This window comes from Rhipicephalus microplus, chromosome 3 (assembly GCF_043290135.1).
Source record: "Rhipicephalus microplus isolate Deutch F79 chromosome 3, USDA_Rmic, whole genome shotgun sequence".
Classification (NCBI taxonomy): Eukaryota; Metazoa; Arthropoda; class Arachnida; order Ixodida; family Ixodidae; genus Rhipicephalus; species Rhipicephalus microplus.
In genome coordinates this window covers 80,322,753-80,339,818 of record NC_134702.1, presented here as the reverse complement: position 1 = coordinate 80,339,818, position 17,066 = coordinate 80,322,753, and positions in this window count along the sequence as shown.

Below are 17,066 nucleotides of genomic sequence, written 5' to 3'. Positions count from 1 at the left end.
AATATTCAGGCTCTTGAAATGATACAGCGCAAAGCGGTTCGCTTTATCTACTCAAAATATCGTTTATCAGACTCGCCTACTACTCTCATGAAAGAGCACGGGATCCAAACGTTGCAGGCACGACGTAAAATAGAAAGGCTTAAATTTCTTTACCAGCTTAAGAGCAACAAACTCGGCATTAGCCCTGATCAGTTTATTCAGCCATTGACTTCTCGGCGTACACGACATCGACACGCTGCATCCCTGACCCCCTACAGCGCCAGAACAAACGTCTTCAAATTTTCCTTCTATCCACGCACCATATCTGACTGGAATGATCTGCCCATATCTGTTGTCTGTAGTGTTGATGGGATTGAACATATAGAAAATTGAGACAGTATGTTTCTTTTTCTTTTTAGAAGTTGCTGTATTTTACCTTGTATTGTCGGTTTGTTTATACTTGAGTGATTATGCCCCTCCTGCTTGGGCCCCTTGTGGGGCCTGCAGTATGTCATAAATAAATAAATAATAAATAACCTACATGTGCCTATAGTTACACGTTAGAAATTTTCGTCAACACTGAGAGCAATGCATCTATCTCACCACCCAAATACCTGTCTGTCATGCACTGTGAAATTTGTAGGAAAAATTGCCTCATATCTGGTACGAAGTGAATCATAGATCTACGCCCACCAATATGGTGCGATGCAATAATTTAATTTTTCACCATTACCTCTCTCCGTCCTATTCTGGAAGAGTATACTCGATAACACTGCTACGCTTAAATGTTACGACGCCTTTTGCATTCAATTCAACTAGAAATTTTCCACACACTATGCTCACGTTTTTTTTTCATTATTTCTCGTGACAGTCTTGTGCATTGATACTTGTCGATACGATAGCGTTTGTCTTTTCATTACAGGGGCACACGTCGTTGTTTTGATTACAATATGTAATGTGATGCAGTTCTATTGGTGCTGTACTATAATAGGTACTGTGGCTGTACTTGTATTATATTACTTCTGCGCAAGGCTTACTCTTGTGCTGCCGATATTTTTTGATGATGATGATGGTTGGTGAAGTTTAACGTCTCAAAACCACAATATGATTATGAGAGACACCGTAGTGGAGGGCTCCAGAAATTTCGAGCACCTGGGGTTCTTTAACGCGCACCCAAATCTGAGCACACGGGCCTACAACATGCCGAATTTTTTTTCTGTTTGTATTTAGTAATCTCCTACTTTTCTTCTCAAGGCTATTTCTAGCTATATTGTTTGTTAATTTCTAGTTTTTGTTTACTCTGTTCATTCTGTTTGCACATTCATAATACGATATATAACGTATTGAAGTGTAGCTCCCTATTTCCATGTCTCTTCCGGGGCCTGTGAAGTATTGCAACAAAATAAAATAAAAATAAGAGATAATGATGATATGTTATACACTGCGTGTGTGAAGCAGCTCGTGGAAATTTCCAGACAGATGTCCGAGAACGCAGAACTGCAATTCTTTGCGAGACAAAGGAATCTTATTTTTTCGGAGCTTACCAAGACTACCTGATCTGTAGAAAGAGAACGAATAGAGTAAATGGGCGAGCATATCCAACCACGTCTAAAGAGTCACAGTAAACGCAGGCAACGCATAAATTACAGCATCGCGGAAAGTTACGGCACCAGCGAAATTAATGCCGCGAAAAAGAATTCCACTTTTCTGAGTCCATGACAAATTCCAGGAACAAGAATCAGTGTAGAAAGCTTTACATACAGAGTTTTCTTGAAAAGCACTTGCGTTTCAGGGGCAGTGCTTCTGCAAAATAATAACATTCTTATTTTTATATTCACATTCTTGGTCTTCCCTCTCCTATTCCTTCGGTAGGAAAAAGATTAGGGGTCTACCATCTCTAGAAAATGAAGTTTCGTGAAGACGCGCACCTCTGAAACATACATAGGTAAATAAAATTATGAAGGGCTGGCAAGTGCTGCAGCAGGTGAAAATGATGTGACACTCATGCCAATCAGCTGGAGGAACAATGACCTGAGAGCCGAGAAGAAAGAAGCACATTGGAGTCAAAGACGTTTTTTTTTTTTAGAGTGATGACAGGAAGCTAAGCATCGACCAGATTGCAGAACTTGAGGTCAAGCGATCTACAGACAGCACTAAAAAGAAATTTTCTGGTGGTAAGCCAACCGCAGAGATTTCACTGGCTCGAAGGAAGAGCGCTTAAGCGTAGGGGGCCGTCATGGCAACGAACAAAAAAAAATCGAAAAAATAGTTTATGTTGATATAACTCTTATTTGGTGCCCGAAGATAACATTTATGGAGAACATGGGCACTCTGGAACTCTTGATATTGTGCGAAAAATGGTCGAAGCTAAAAAGCGCAAGTACGCGACATGAAACAATTAAATTTTCCGAGAAAAATAGTATTGCTTTTGTTTCTCGCTCCCAATTTAACTGGTATGCTCCTGTGACTGACACAGAATATTCGCGGAATCATAGGTAAGTGCAAAGAACGAAGTATCACGTGTCAGAGGTGGTTCTTCGCGGCAAATGACGAGAAAAAAACAGCGTTTTTGTTGTTTTTCATGCGGTGGAGAGAATATAAATTTTACCTAACGTGTAGCGAGCAACCTAAAGGCATATTCGCAGATTTTTCTCATTCATATTAGTGTTGCTTTAAACACTGAGAACGAAAGAAAAGGATAACTACTCAAAGAAGCAGCAATTCATTAATTTTAGTTAACATTTTTTGAGGCTGCTGCCCTGTATACAGGCGAATTTATAATAGAAATGAGCGTTGTAGACGCTTACAGGTTTTAATCCCTTGAAGACTCAGCCTGTTGTCCCGTCATAGCGAATCATGTAATGTGCTTCAACGTTTCTGAAAGCTCATGAGCTATTCTTTATTGAAAAAATGTGCTGGCTTTTCTGGCACCGATATCTTAAATTGCGTTGTCTACATATTTCGCATATTTCCAGGGAGCAAGACTTCGTAAAGAATTTTAAACGTTCCGAGCTTTGCGGAGAATTGACACCAAAGAGAGGCTTCTATTTCGCGAATTTTTCCTGTGTTGCGTATACAGTCAAGCTTGCGAATTTTTCCCTTATAATGTACTATGGTACTACGCCTTTATTAATCGTCAGTTCAGCACTTTTTAACATGGAAGTGTTTTATGCTGGGGTCCACCAGAGTTTCACTGCAATATTTACGTTCTGTATAGGACGTTGCAAAACAGGTACTAACAGATTGAAATGAAATAACACAAAAACAAAAGATTCCGTTGCGTGACGTTGAACCTTGAATCTCTCACTCGGCAGTGCGTGGTGGGAAATTACTGAGCCAAAGATCCTCTGTTTTTATTATCTTTTTGACTACAAGTCAAGATAGGGGTACTTTTTTGGATACACTTTAGATAGGATACACTTTTGGATAGGGATACACGTTTGCCGCCTGGTCACAGAAAATTTTTGTGGTAAAGTTTGCGTATAAATAAATGATGCAAGTTCCTGTCACATATACGTTCATATCACTTTGTTTTACAGTCGAAAGAGAAGCGTTGCGAATCTCAAAAACGTAATCCATCCGAAGCGAATCCAAGCCTGTACTTCCCGTAATTCTTATGGTGGTACAAGCGCCGCTGTAGGAGCCTGTGCAGACACTAGCGCCAGATTTCCTTCTAGATAATATTGTATGAAACTCTATGGCAGGAATGAACTCTTATGTCACTTATATTTCAGAAGGTGTGTTGCCTTGTTGCTTTCGGCTGCCTCACAACGAGCATGAAGGTCTGTTGGAACTGTTGCGGAGTTGTGCATCCTGCTAAATCGGTCTTTTGATAGAGAACAGCTTGCACTTCGTTGTTGAAAATTTGCGCGCTTTTCTCTGAAGACGGCTATCGTCTCGTATAAGGAAGTATTATAAAGGTAAATGCCTCCTCAAGATTACTTCTTGCCAGAAGAACACTTCAGCCTACCCTCGCACTAAGAACTCCAGCTTAGTGTATTATCAGTCCGTCCAAGTCCTGTTAATTCCGCTTTATGCGAGAAGTATTCTGTTGTATGCTTTTGTAACGATCACACATGGCGTGACTCGCCATTGGCACGTTATCCGGAAAAAAGCTCTTTAGGTGTTGCACAACCGTTGTACGGCAATATAAGAAAACACAACATAGGTAAATAGCCGGAAGGCTCTAAAGAGGCAGTGTGTCGAAATTAGTGTGTCTGGCAATACACCTAAAGGCGAAATTGCACAGAGCATAACATCGAAAATCGGGTGGTCCAACTATCTCCACCAGCTAACGAAGCTGGAGCAGAACTTCGCTGAAGCCCGGGACACCTCAACGGCGCCTAATAGCTTCCACCGCCTTCCTTGCTGGCTCTTCCGAGTTCTGCACATACTCCTGAATATTTGGCGAACATGTGTTGCCTTCCTTCTTTCTGTCGGGTGTTAGTGGGTCTTATCTGTTCCTCGAATTGAGCAGGTGTTTTTTTTTCTTGCTGGTGTCTTATCACAAGTCTCGAGCTCGTTACAGGGTGCTCATGAGGCCTGTAAGGAGCTTCGGTACAGGTTGCTTCGTTCTGTTTGTTTTTTGTTCAGTTGTGAGCAAACAGAAATGAGCAGGACAGACAATGATAGTACCGAACACCCTCCTCCTTAGCTCAGAGAGGTGTTCATAAGACGATTGATGTTAGGCTTTATTCGAAGTAATTTTCTGCTCCGCCACCGTTTTTTTTTTTTACTTGGGGAGGAAGTGTGAATGCAGCGCAACATATTACATCCACAAAAAGAGACACATTTCATCTCCAGTGCACGCACTAAGCGCTGGCATAAAGCAATACAAAGCAACGCCATTGCGTCCTTCGTCAACGTCTCCAACACGGCTCACTGCGGTGCTGGTTGAGATATAAATACAGCATCGTCCGGTGGATGTACAACACTCCTGGTACGAGAAAAGTCATAAGCGAGAGCGCGACAGGCTTGCGTTCAGCAGTCATTTTGCAGATCTGCTAAGGCGCACGACGAACGATACTACATTGGAGTGACTACATTGGTCATGAAGTCAAAGAAAAGATAGAAGCGGAGCCACCGTGAGAGTTCAAATTCATGTGAAAACGAGATGTGATACAGTCAAGCAACGCTTTATACTGCGCGTATGCACAACTAGTAGTAGCGGAGCACCATACGATTACACTTACAGTTATCTTAGCTCAGAGTAAGCGCGTTTATGAGCTAAATACGCCACTAATTTACTTTCAAGCGAGCTTTCTTATCTCCTGCTCTATACAGCTGAATACATACATTCAATAAACAAAAAAAAGTCCGGTGAATGCATTGTGGGGTAAGCATAGGGAGCCATTTCACGAATAAAAAGTTGCCACGCAACAGCTCCTTGCTCGAGACTACGAATAAGCTGTTATATTCAAAATTGTAAACAATACATAATTTCGTGCTGCGCTCTCTTTTCCTGTAATATAGAAAATTGAATTGTGTGGAAGAGCACTTTCACATGATGGACCCGCGCACATAGTGTGAGTTAAACTAAGTTAGTTAAATTTGGCATTCAATTATAACCATTCATTGTTGTGTTGGGGGAAGCACGTAGTCAACGGGACAAGTGCTAGTCTTCTTCCTTCGTGCTTTGTCGGCTTGCGCGCTACACAAAAGGGGATAGGTTTCCATCGGCAAGCCAGTCAGCTCTACTACAATTTACTTTATTGTGTTCAGAGTTCGCGAACGCACTCGTGACTTCAACACAAACTCAAGCGCGTCATTTTTCCAACACACGCATATACGCACACACGCACATGCACTCATGTGCAAAAAAATATAGGCGCGCACGAAGTAACCTACAAAAGGTGGATCTCGCGGAAAGCAGCACAGCGCACAACGGATGCTGCTTGCTTCACCCTGGCGACCTCGTTACGCTTTCAAATACACCTTGAGCGAAACAGTTATCCGTTGTATTTTCTCTTCAAAGCATTTAAACTGTGAAGTCAATTTAGTCGAAGCAGGTCCCGTTCTTGTTTGACCTCGTCTAATGTCTTCCTGCCTCTTCGAGCGTTCTTCCGTCTTCGCTGACCGTTGCCAGCTTCTATAGCATCCCTGTGCTATAAAGAAAACGTGTTTCTTCCGTAAAAGCTGGAGGAGGTGCTTTAGAGGTGGCGCACTGAAATCTCATGGACGAAGCAAACCAAAGTGCAAACTAAAAAATACAAAAACGCTACTGCTCTGGGTGCTCGCCATAATCAAATAAACCTTGCTGAACAGCCTGAGAACAAAGAGCATCTTCTGACCACTTCCTCTATATCTATCTAACTTAGACAAGTTTATTTGCCTGAGGTAACGTTCTGCACTTTTGCTTTCTTTTGATGAAGGTTCATCTCTAGACTTTGTGCCAAGTTTTTGCTCTTTTGTATAAGAAACAATATGTCTGCTCTTCAGGCAGTTATTAACTAGTCCTAACTTCGGAGTGCAACCCCCCCCCCCCCTTCCTTGAATTACGCCTCCTTTTACTTAAAGATGCCTGCCATATGTTTGATTTTAGTCCACCATGATAAAGCATTATGCTTTTTTATTTTGTATTTTGACATAACTATTTTTTTTCGAAAAACCTCTTCGCGATTTTATGAAAAAGCCATAGCACTATTTTTTATTATTTTTTTTATTTATTCAATACGGCCAGCCACCCTTTGGCAGCCAGGGCAGGAGTGGTACAGTGCAGAGTTTAAACACAAAGTTTACACGCGACCAGTAACACGGTCCGCGGTACACAGGGAAGCAATAATACAGTAAGCTTACAGATTGTCACGACACACAAGCGCACGCAATCAGTAACACGGCCCACGATTCGCAAAGCAGCAGTAATTCTCGTTACAAATAGCTACATGAATATACAATAAAACCGGCAATGCTAGTCTAATGCAAGCACACACAAAGTACACTACGCGCATTGACCAGGAAGCGTGAAAAAAAAAAACAAAAAAAAACATGCAGTGTGCGTTGTGGCATGGTAGCAAGATAACACGTGAAATATGTTAGTTCAATAGGACAGGGGAACAAGACCAGCACTTCCAATCATACACAATTTTGAATAGCCGTTGAAAAAGCATTTTGATTAGTTAAGTTAGTAACGTCGCGTGACAAAGTGTTCCATTCTGCTATCGTTCTCGGGAAAAAGGATAGACGGTAAGCGTTTGTTCTCGTGAAAGGCATTACGATTGTTTTGTTGTGCTTGTTCCGGGTGGGGCGTGACATGTTGAATTCAAGATAAGTATTGAAGCAGTTGCAGACCATTTGAAAATTCCCCAACATAGGATGTCATAAAGAAGTAAAAATAATAAAAGTCAGATAATATTAAGCTTCAAGTACGTGTAATGTTATTCGAATAAAAAAATATATAATATATTATCCGTTTTCCTGCTGTCTGAATGAGACCCGAAAAAGAATCTATAGAAAACGAAAAAAGTATTAAGAATTGAAGAGATGTCAGCCCAACTACTGAAAAGCTCTGCAAAATCAGAGAATACCCAGACCATGAGAATAAAAACGAATCTTTCATCTTTCCATGGGCTCTCCCCCAAATCTTTTCCGCTTTTTTTTTTCTTGAGAAACAGAAACACGTTACTTTTAAGGGCCCTGCTAAAGCACCATATTTCATGCCGAGGTTATTGTAGTGTGCCAAAAAGTACAGAATCCCCATTTGATTTTTCTTTTACTATGTAGTACTCCGCTCTCTCGGTTTGTCAAGAGCTTGTCTTCTGAGGAGTTCTCCTACATAACCCACCCTTACCAGCGAGGTAATGGAAGTAACCAGATGGTTAAAGATGGGACAGGCTGTTAAAGCAAGACATGTATTATCTCTCTTATTAAAGAACTTGTTCAACGAAGCTCCTTAGGAAATGCCCTCCGCGAAGCAAGCCATGAGCCAACGTTATGCGCATCATATAACACAACCGTTATTAATTTTAAGGCTTTCGTTTGAAGGTACTAATTATTCATCGGCCTTCGTGTGATAACCATAGCGTATTATCGGAAAAGTTAACGCAAGTACGGTTTTATTTGCAGACATTTTTGCGTACGTGCGCATATAGTATAAACGTGTGTGTCTGCATAAGCGTACGTTGTGTGTGTGCGTGTGCGTGTGCGTGTGTGTGTGTGTGTGTGTGTGTGTGTGTGTGTGTGTGTGTGTGTGTGTGTGTGTGTGTGTGTGTGTGTGTGTGTGTGTGTGTGTGTGTGTCAAATAATTATCAGATTTTACGTTCCACAAGTAGAACGGGAATATGAGAGACACTGTAGTGGAGGTCTCCCGAAATTGCGACCCCACACTGAGCATAGTACAATGACTACTAAGCTCGATGATAGGGGTTTGAACCTCAATGATGGTGGGTTTTATATCCTGTTTGATGTGAGTGAAATGCAAGAACACTCTTCTACTTAAAGTTGGGTGCACCATAAAGCTAGACGTCAAAATAATGTTGTGGGCACTATACACTGTGCATTATAGCTACATCAAGGTTTTGAGAGGTTGAACTCCCCGATATAACTAATTGCACGCCGAATGACGTCCCACCTGTGTGTCAGTCTGCGCATGCGATAACGATAATTTTCTTTTAACTCTAAACTAAAAGTTTGACATTAATTAAAATACTGTGGAACTTCAGTAGGCTAATAAAATTCGTACCGTGCTCCAATGATTCTACGCAATCGAATAGTGTAAATAGTGACGTTGATCAGCCTTCATTTTTACTAGTATGAGTCACAGCTCACAACTTTGTAAAGACAAGAGTGGGCGAACACAGACGACGAATCAATGCTTTTGCGTCGAAAGAACGCTTGCGGTTCAGTGCAAAATCGCTTTTCACGCATGGTTTAACGAAAATGCGGTGGTTTGAATATTGACCTTTTCGGCATTTATGTTTCTTGTGGTAGACGCGTTGTATCAATGATCAAATTATTGCGTTTGCCACAATATTTTAGTCGTATGGTGATAAGTCGTTATCATATTTGGCCACATCTTGCTCATTTACTAATACAAGAGGAAAGTATTACTTTGAGCGCCCATTATTTTTATATACAGCGGAAGGTGTATATAAGAATACAATTTTGGTGTGCAGCGTGTGCTGCACATCCGATTGTAGAAAGCGTGGCAATACGTTGAGTTTATTTAAATTTGCAGCCACGGAATACGTAAGTTCCCCAAGACGTTCTACTTGTTCTGCCACCCAGTATGCTAAGGGCACATGAGAATGAAATTGGATGATTCCGGGCAGATTTCTCAGAGGCACTCATCAATTAATATACGGTGACACTACAGGTGACTACGGTTCTTAAGCAGCGAATGCGTTGAACTACTCATCATGAGGGAAAACATTGGCGCCGTATATGCATGTTACACTGCAAATTTCACCTAAAGACGATAGTATTGCGTCTGGAGAGAGTGAACAAAACATTTATTTGATGTTCTCAGCAAGAAAAACGGTGAATAGAATTCTGGAGGTGCAGTGTTAGAGTGCAGTGGAGGCAAACGAGAGCATCAAGTCACGTCACACGCGAGACATGAGCGCGATCTGGCAGTTATCTTAAAAACCGAAGCGCGCGGCGTGCACGCCCGTCTCGGAGGTGATAAGGTGTAGAAGGCAAGGCGATGGGTAGGTGCCACCACCCTGTCGTCTTAGCAAAGCGTTGGAAGCGCTTGCCTTTTCGTGCTAGCATTGCATGGCCAGCGCAACGTGACAAATGCTACGGTCCTTAGAATTATCTACGTATGCCTTTTCTTGTAAAAAGACACACATACAGAATATTGACGTGTTGTTATGGTGCCTCAGATATGCGCAATAATTGCTTCTTAATAGACAATCGCACAAGTATGAACGCTGAATCTTGAGCAATATTGGTGGGCGCTGAGGATGGGGTCGGCCGTTTGGGGTATCGTCTGCTGCCTCTTAGGGGACTGTTAAGAGGGCACAAACAGACAAACATAAATTTGTGCGTCGAAGGTGCCCAAGAAAGACTATCGTCTTTAATGGAAACACGAGTAGTCTGCTCTGCCTTATTGAATACAGACTCCATGGAGCAGGATGTTATGGAGTGTCACGCTACCCAAACTTACTACCGTGAATCCTGCACTCCTACTTCCATAGTTAATCCGAAGCGCTAAGATATAAATTCGCAATTCCCCACAACGAAGACACATATACAAGGCCTTGCTTTTCAGTAGAGGTTGGACACACTAATTGACGTCATTCTACTCTTCTGAAGGCACTGTACTCGCCTTTCTTAAGGACATCAAAACATTTGGTAACAAGTTTACTCAATATAAAAACTTTACTTTAAGTACATCTATTATTCATAATTTGTTTATTTAGCTGATGGTATGTATCTTTATTATAAATATTTATAATATTCTATATTTTCATTTATCATTTCATGAAAAAAACGACATTGACACAAATACTCTTGCTTCCTATAAGTGATCTCTTTTGCATATTATCTTGCTTTCGTCTATCTTTTTTTTCACAAATTTTACTGCCACACATTTTGTGGCCGATCACCTCTGGTTGCTTGAGCCATTTTTCGAGAACCGTTTAACAAACTAAACCTTATAGAAAAAGCACTGCGAAAATCTATGTATCTTCTCATACGCTCCAAGATTATTTCTGACCACGCTTTTATTTTACCTTGACGCATTCCTCGTCCACCAGAAACGTGCATCTTCGAGGATCAGTGGCGATATTATACCGCTTCCGCACGCTCGCTTTCTTACCTCATGTTGAGAAAAAGTATGAAGGCAGAACAAAGGGTTGAAAACAAGCTCAGAAGAAAGCAACCTATGATCACGAAACCCTCTAAGGTAGCCCCTCATTCTTTGCCGTGTAACATACATGGAGGACAGTATTTACCGTGTTGTGGCGTGCTTGCCGGGAGGAGGCCGATTCAAAGGTAATGAGCGAAAATGGTGGGGGAAAACGAGGACTGAGACAGAGAATATTCTTCCACAAGAAACTGGCATTAGGCTCGAGAGGCAGTAATGGTGGTGGGGAAATAAGGCAGGAGCCGCAAGTAGTACGACGACAGGGAGAGACGGAACAGATGAGACGAAGGACAAATTTTAAAATGGTCGGTAGAATCAGTAAACAAGTAGAGTTTCTTAAAAAGACACACTGTTGTGAGCATGTATACCCAGTGGAGGGGAAGACGTGACCTAGAAATACCTTGCCATTCGCGGGAAACAAAGGATTTCTGGTAGCGAGAGATAATGCTAGGACATCAAGGTTGGAGCCCAAACGAGTACCACTTTGGGCTTACTTTTCCCCGTTTCATTATTTCAGACCCTGGTATTACAGACGCTAGCATAAATAGACAGCTAGAAAAGAAGCGCTACAGTAGGTTAACATGGCGAAGTTCGCGTAAATGACAAAAACAACTCGTGCTGGTGCACAAAGTAAAAAGTCTCAGCTTGCCAACTTGAAAACAATCATGTGCCCAAAAGGAGCGAGAGTCAAATCTCGGTAACGCATAAAAGTGAGCCGCAATTGATGGGAAAAAGAAAACCTTGGTAAAGACTACATTATCTTAGTCTTAGTCATGCCATAAACAATACCTTAAAACGCTGTATTCTTTTCCACAAACTGTATTCTTTTTTGTTATTTTGGTGACTCAGACACACTAAAATAGAAAAATCGTTGAAGAAACTATTATAGGGAATTGCCATAAACTCCGCGAACAATGTGAAACTTGTGGCAACCTGCATAAAGGGAAAGAGAAGAGAAGTAAAATTCTCGAATGGCCTACATAGGTTTCAAGCCAGGGTTATCGTCGTAGCCACAGCACCGCTCCTTATTTCATTGTCCTGCACATTCTACAACTTTTTTGACGTGGAATTTATACAAATTTGTTTACACAAAGTGTGTCATACGTAATCAAAATTGAGTACGCTGTTATTTGTAGGCGATGGAGAGGGGGAGGGGGCTGAACGAAAACACTTGCTCGCTATTTTTGTACAACAATAGTTTGTCCCTCCACCTGCTAGCTCTGACTGGCATTGCTGTTGTCACGCTAAAGTGTGTATCACTGAAATTATAAAAAATATTTGAACAAGGCGTGGAGCCCCATATTTCTATATATTCTTAGTGTCTAACTCCATAACGTCACAGACTGTGAAATAACTGGAACGTATCAACTGGTTCCTCGAAGGAGAAAAAACACCTATAGTCTTTTTGTGATGACGGAGGAGAAAAAGTAGAGCAAGTACACATTTTGGATGCATGCTTTAGTGTTTCGGTGTCGTCAAAGACGTTTGTGTACTTCGGCTATTGCAATTTACAGCAGAGGATAAAGTATGACTCACATAGTGCTGTACAACGTGATCGAGTATTGACGTGGAAGGATAAGTGTTCGTGTCATGAGTGGCTTAGGTATGTGTAGTGTCTCTTCAATCTAGATCCACAGTTTTTTTTTCAGATACCTTTGCTGCCATATATACGACGTGAAACATAGAACTTAACCAACACTTATTTACAGCATTTTCGAATAAAGCGTCGTAAGGGCGAGCTTTGTAACGAATCGAAGAAACCTATTCCACAACCCTGATAGTTTTCTTGGTACCAAGGAAACAATTGAAGTGAGACGCTGACCTGAATAAAAGCAAAAATAAAAGAAAATAGCTTTTCCACTTTTATCGGGTCAGCGTCGTGTTTTGACTGTCTTCATTTCTGATCCTGAACAGACGGGTTTTGCTCAAACTCTTGATTTGATCCTAGTGACACTTCCGCAAACACTCACATTCTTTGACTTTTCATGTTCATACATTATGAGCAGAAAATGGTGGAATGACGAATTTACTTTTATATAGGAGTTTGTAAAAGTAAATTTCCAGCCCCAAGGGATTTATTACAGGCTGGCGCCGTTTTTATCTGCAAACTCTCATGAGGCTGTTCGATGAATAGCTACTTCGTGGAGTTTTTCATGAATTACTACAGTTAGCAAAAATTAAGTTGAATTTTTCACTCTTATTCTTAATATGTGACGCTATTCTCGAAGCGATGAACTCTTTGCACTTGTTTCAAGGACAGCTCTTAAGCATTAGGGGAGTATCTACTGTCATTAAACATTACCCAGTTTTCCATCAAAACCAAGATGGTGAGGCAGACGGTGTTTCTAGCGTCGAGTTTTCAGGGAAGTGCTGCGAAAATTGGTAGTGGTGTGCATCGTCTGTATACTTTTTGCTGCGAAGAGCTTAGCGCTAGATTGCCCCCTCTATAATTATGGCTCGAAAAAAGTTTCCTGTAGCCGCGCCGAATTATGCTTCAAATGCCAAAGGTGAAATATTCTCTTGAGCACGCTCCACGAAGAGTCAGTGAGAGTGAATTAGCGAGCAGCGGAGCATTCGAAACCGTGTGACACTTCGTTAAGCCATTGTGCATGCCACACGTGTCCGCATTGAGTGTTTCTTAGAGCCTTGAAGAGGTTGAGTGGGAAATGTCGCAACAAGAACACTCCTTTCCATCCACCAAAACTTTTCGCACACAGAAAACGGACGGAACAGCCAACTTGCTAAATTTACAGGCGCCAGAGTTCAGCTTAAAAAACATATTTGGTCCCTCCGTCATATATAGGAATAAGTAAAACATTGCTGCAGACCCAGTTTAATGTTTACTGTACATTATTAGAAGAGCTCTAGCGCAATGTGTATTGGTACTTGATAGCCATAACACCACTTAACGTGGATTGTCCAGCGGTTAAGCGGTCCAAGTTGAACCGACTATCTCCACGCTGACGACTAACATCCATCAATGATTAAACAAGTCCTTGTAGTCACAGGTGAGTGTGAATCCAGACAAAGCGATGTGACAGCCAGAATAACGCGACTGATTGGACGACAAACTTGGGCTGAGGCTGAGGCCACCTACTCCCTGCATGTTGGAGTTAATGAACGCCACAGCCCAACCAGAGGGAAATGCAATGCACGTTGTGTCTTGTCTGTTGACCGGCGACGAGTTTTCGCGGGGACAGCGTAAGCGTCGAACGTGGGCTTGGTACATCCAGACAAACCAGGCAGTTGTTCTATGCGTTGCAGATATATTTTTAGGGGCAAAGTTTCTTAGTGTGTGGGTTATTGTCTGCTCTGTCGTACTAATATTAGTATGTAGCCACTTTTAGTTAGTGTTTGGAATTTCTCACAAGACCACATTGTCTGCATACGTCCTTGAAAACGGTATCACTAGATAGTGTTAGTAGTTTTCGTATAATTGACAGACAGACGGACGGATCGACGGACGCACAGACAGACAGACAGACAGACAGGACAGATGTGTGGACGGATGTACGTACAGAGAGACAGACAACAGACGGATGGACAGATAGACAGACGGACGGATGGGTGGGTGCATAGACGGACGCTCGCCCCATTCATTATCATTCACTCCGTGGATATACTGGAATTTTTTTTGGTATTAATGATGGCTATGATCCAGTGACACCCCGCAGTTGGCGGGATCGAATCCCAGCTTCAATAGCTGCATTTTCGATAGTTGCGAAAATGCGATAGATCCGCGTGCTCAGATTTCAGTGCGCGTTAAAGAACCTCATGTGGTCGAAATTTTTAGAGCACTCCACTATGGCGTATCTTATAATCATATGGTGATTTTGGGACGTTGGACCACACATATTAATCAACAAAATCTATGAGTGAAACCGACACTTGTGGAAACCTTCAGCACCTAGGGGTGCGTTTGGCGTTTACAAATTGCACATACTCCGATTAGAAATGCGCTGAATGAGACGCATGCTTAGCAACGACGTGTTGAAGGAACCAATCGTAGATGCCGCGGTCATAATCAAAACCTTCTTGCTCATAATGAATTACTACTTTTTACTAAGAACGCTAGACCACTGCGATAGGTATAAAAGGCATATTGAATTGACATGAATTGAATCTTTATTTTCATGTCTGGTACAACATGAAGGATGGCGGGAGTAAAAGCTGCACTAAAACAGCTTGACTAGCTCCCGCTACCTAAAAATAAATGGGTCACAAGCAATGGCATACAAATGAGAACAAAAGCATAATGTACAGAAATTCCCATGCTATTGGGAATAAAATAATTACATAATCTGAACGTAAACAGGATACAACAGTTCCTACGAATAGAAGAACAAAACATCAGTAGCTTGAAGAGGCTGTGTATACATGTGTTGAAAAATACATAAGAGGTCAAACGGATACAAAAGGGTAGATTTCATCATAATACAATTTATAAGAACAGAGATGCAATATTTTTTGTGGTCATGGTTTCTATATTTACGTCATTGCTGCTTAAATAATTCAACATTCTGGGAATAACACTGCGTACCATTTGGTCACCATACTTTGTGCGTGATCGTGGTATTAACCAGAGGTTATGCTTACGGGTATCGTATTTATTTTCAGAAGGTTGCAGGTTGGCTAAGTCAGATAGTACAGTTTTTTGCTTCAGCTCTTTTTTTATAGTCCTACAAATGTTGTAACTGTAAAGATTTTGAAAACTGATTAGTTTATATTTTTGTTGCATGTACATAACTGATTGATATGGTTCTTTCTTAGCAATAATTTTTAGAAATCTAGTTTGAAGTCTAGTAAGCTTTTCAATATTTGTTTGTGTTGTGTCACCCCATACTATAAAGCAATAGTTTACATAGGACATAAATAAGGAATGATAAATAATAAGTATTGTTTTTAATGGAAGTAGATAATTGTTGCGATAAATTATACCAAGTACACGTGCCGTTTTTGTTGCCACCTGCTCTACTTGTGCATCCCATAGCATGTTGTTTGAAAATACGATACCTAATGTTTTGACATTGTCAACTATTTCAATCAGACTGTTATTAAGATAGAGCGGAGAACTTACTTGTACCTGCTTGCCTTTTGCTCGAAATATAACTGCTTTGGTTTTTTCCGCATTTATTAATAGTCCATTGGAACATGCCCACTTATATATCTTCTCTAATATATTATTTCCTTTTTGAATCAACTGGTCAGTATCGTTATGTGCAAAAAATACGCTTGTATCGTCCGCATAAATAACGAATTTTGCTGAAGGGTCTATGTTTACAATATCATTTATATACAAATTAAACAGGAATGGACCTAAAATACTGCCCTGAGGCACTCCAAGAGAATTTGGTTTAGTCACCGAAGAAAAATTGTTTATGCACACGTATTGTTTCCTTTTGCTTAGATATGAGTCGAGCAAGTCTAAAGCAACACCTCGTACACCGTATAAATCCAGCTTACGTAAAAGTAATAGTCTATTCAGAGAGTCGAAGGCCTTACTGAAATCGATAAAGACACCGAGTACTAGTTGTTTACATTCTATGCTATGTAGAATGAACTATTTCTGATCAAGGAGGGCAAGCTCAGTCGATCTATGTTTCCTGAAACCGTATTGTGCGTCACATAACATATTATGTTTGTTAATGAATTCTGCCAGCTGGGAGTGAAGAATTTTTTCTATTATTTTAGAGAATACTGGCAAAATTGAGATGGGTCTATAGTTTGCTAAATTATTCTTATCTCCTTTTTTGTACAAGATGCACACTTTAGCAGTTTGAAGTATTGCAGGAAAAATTCCTTTTCCCAAACAAAGGTTAATGATTTCAGAAAATGGTTGGGCAATTATTTCGGCGGTGTATTTAATTGGTTTGATTTGAAAATCAAAACAATCACAGCAGTTACTATTTCTAAGCCGCATGATTGTTTTATATACCTCGCTTTCACATGTAGGTCTTACAAACATAGTACTTGAGCATTTATTGGAAACGTATGATGTCGCATCAAGAGATGTTTCTGGAAAAGCTAAGTTTACTAGATAATCGTTAAATGTATTGGATAAGTTACTACCATTAATAACACAACCATTAATTGTAATTTCCGTAATTACGCTATTTGAGGTGGGTGTTCCTAACACTTTATTGATGTTTTTCCAAGTGGAAGCAGAATTTCCAGCTGATTGCATAAAAATGTTATGAAAGTAGTTTTGTCTAGCCTTTTGGATGTCCTTATTTAGACGATTACGAAATTTTTTGAAGGTACTAAGTAGCTGTGGGTCACG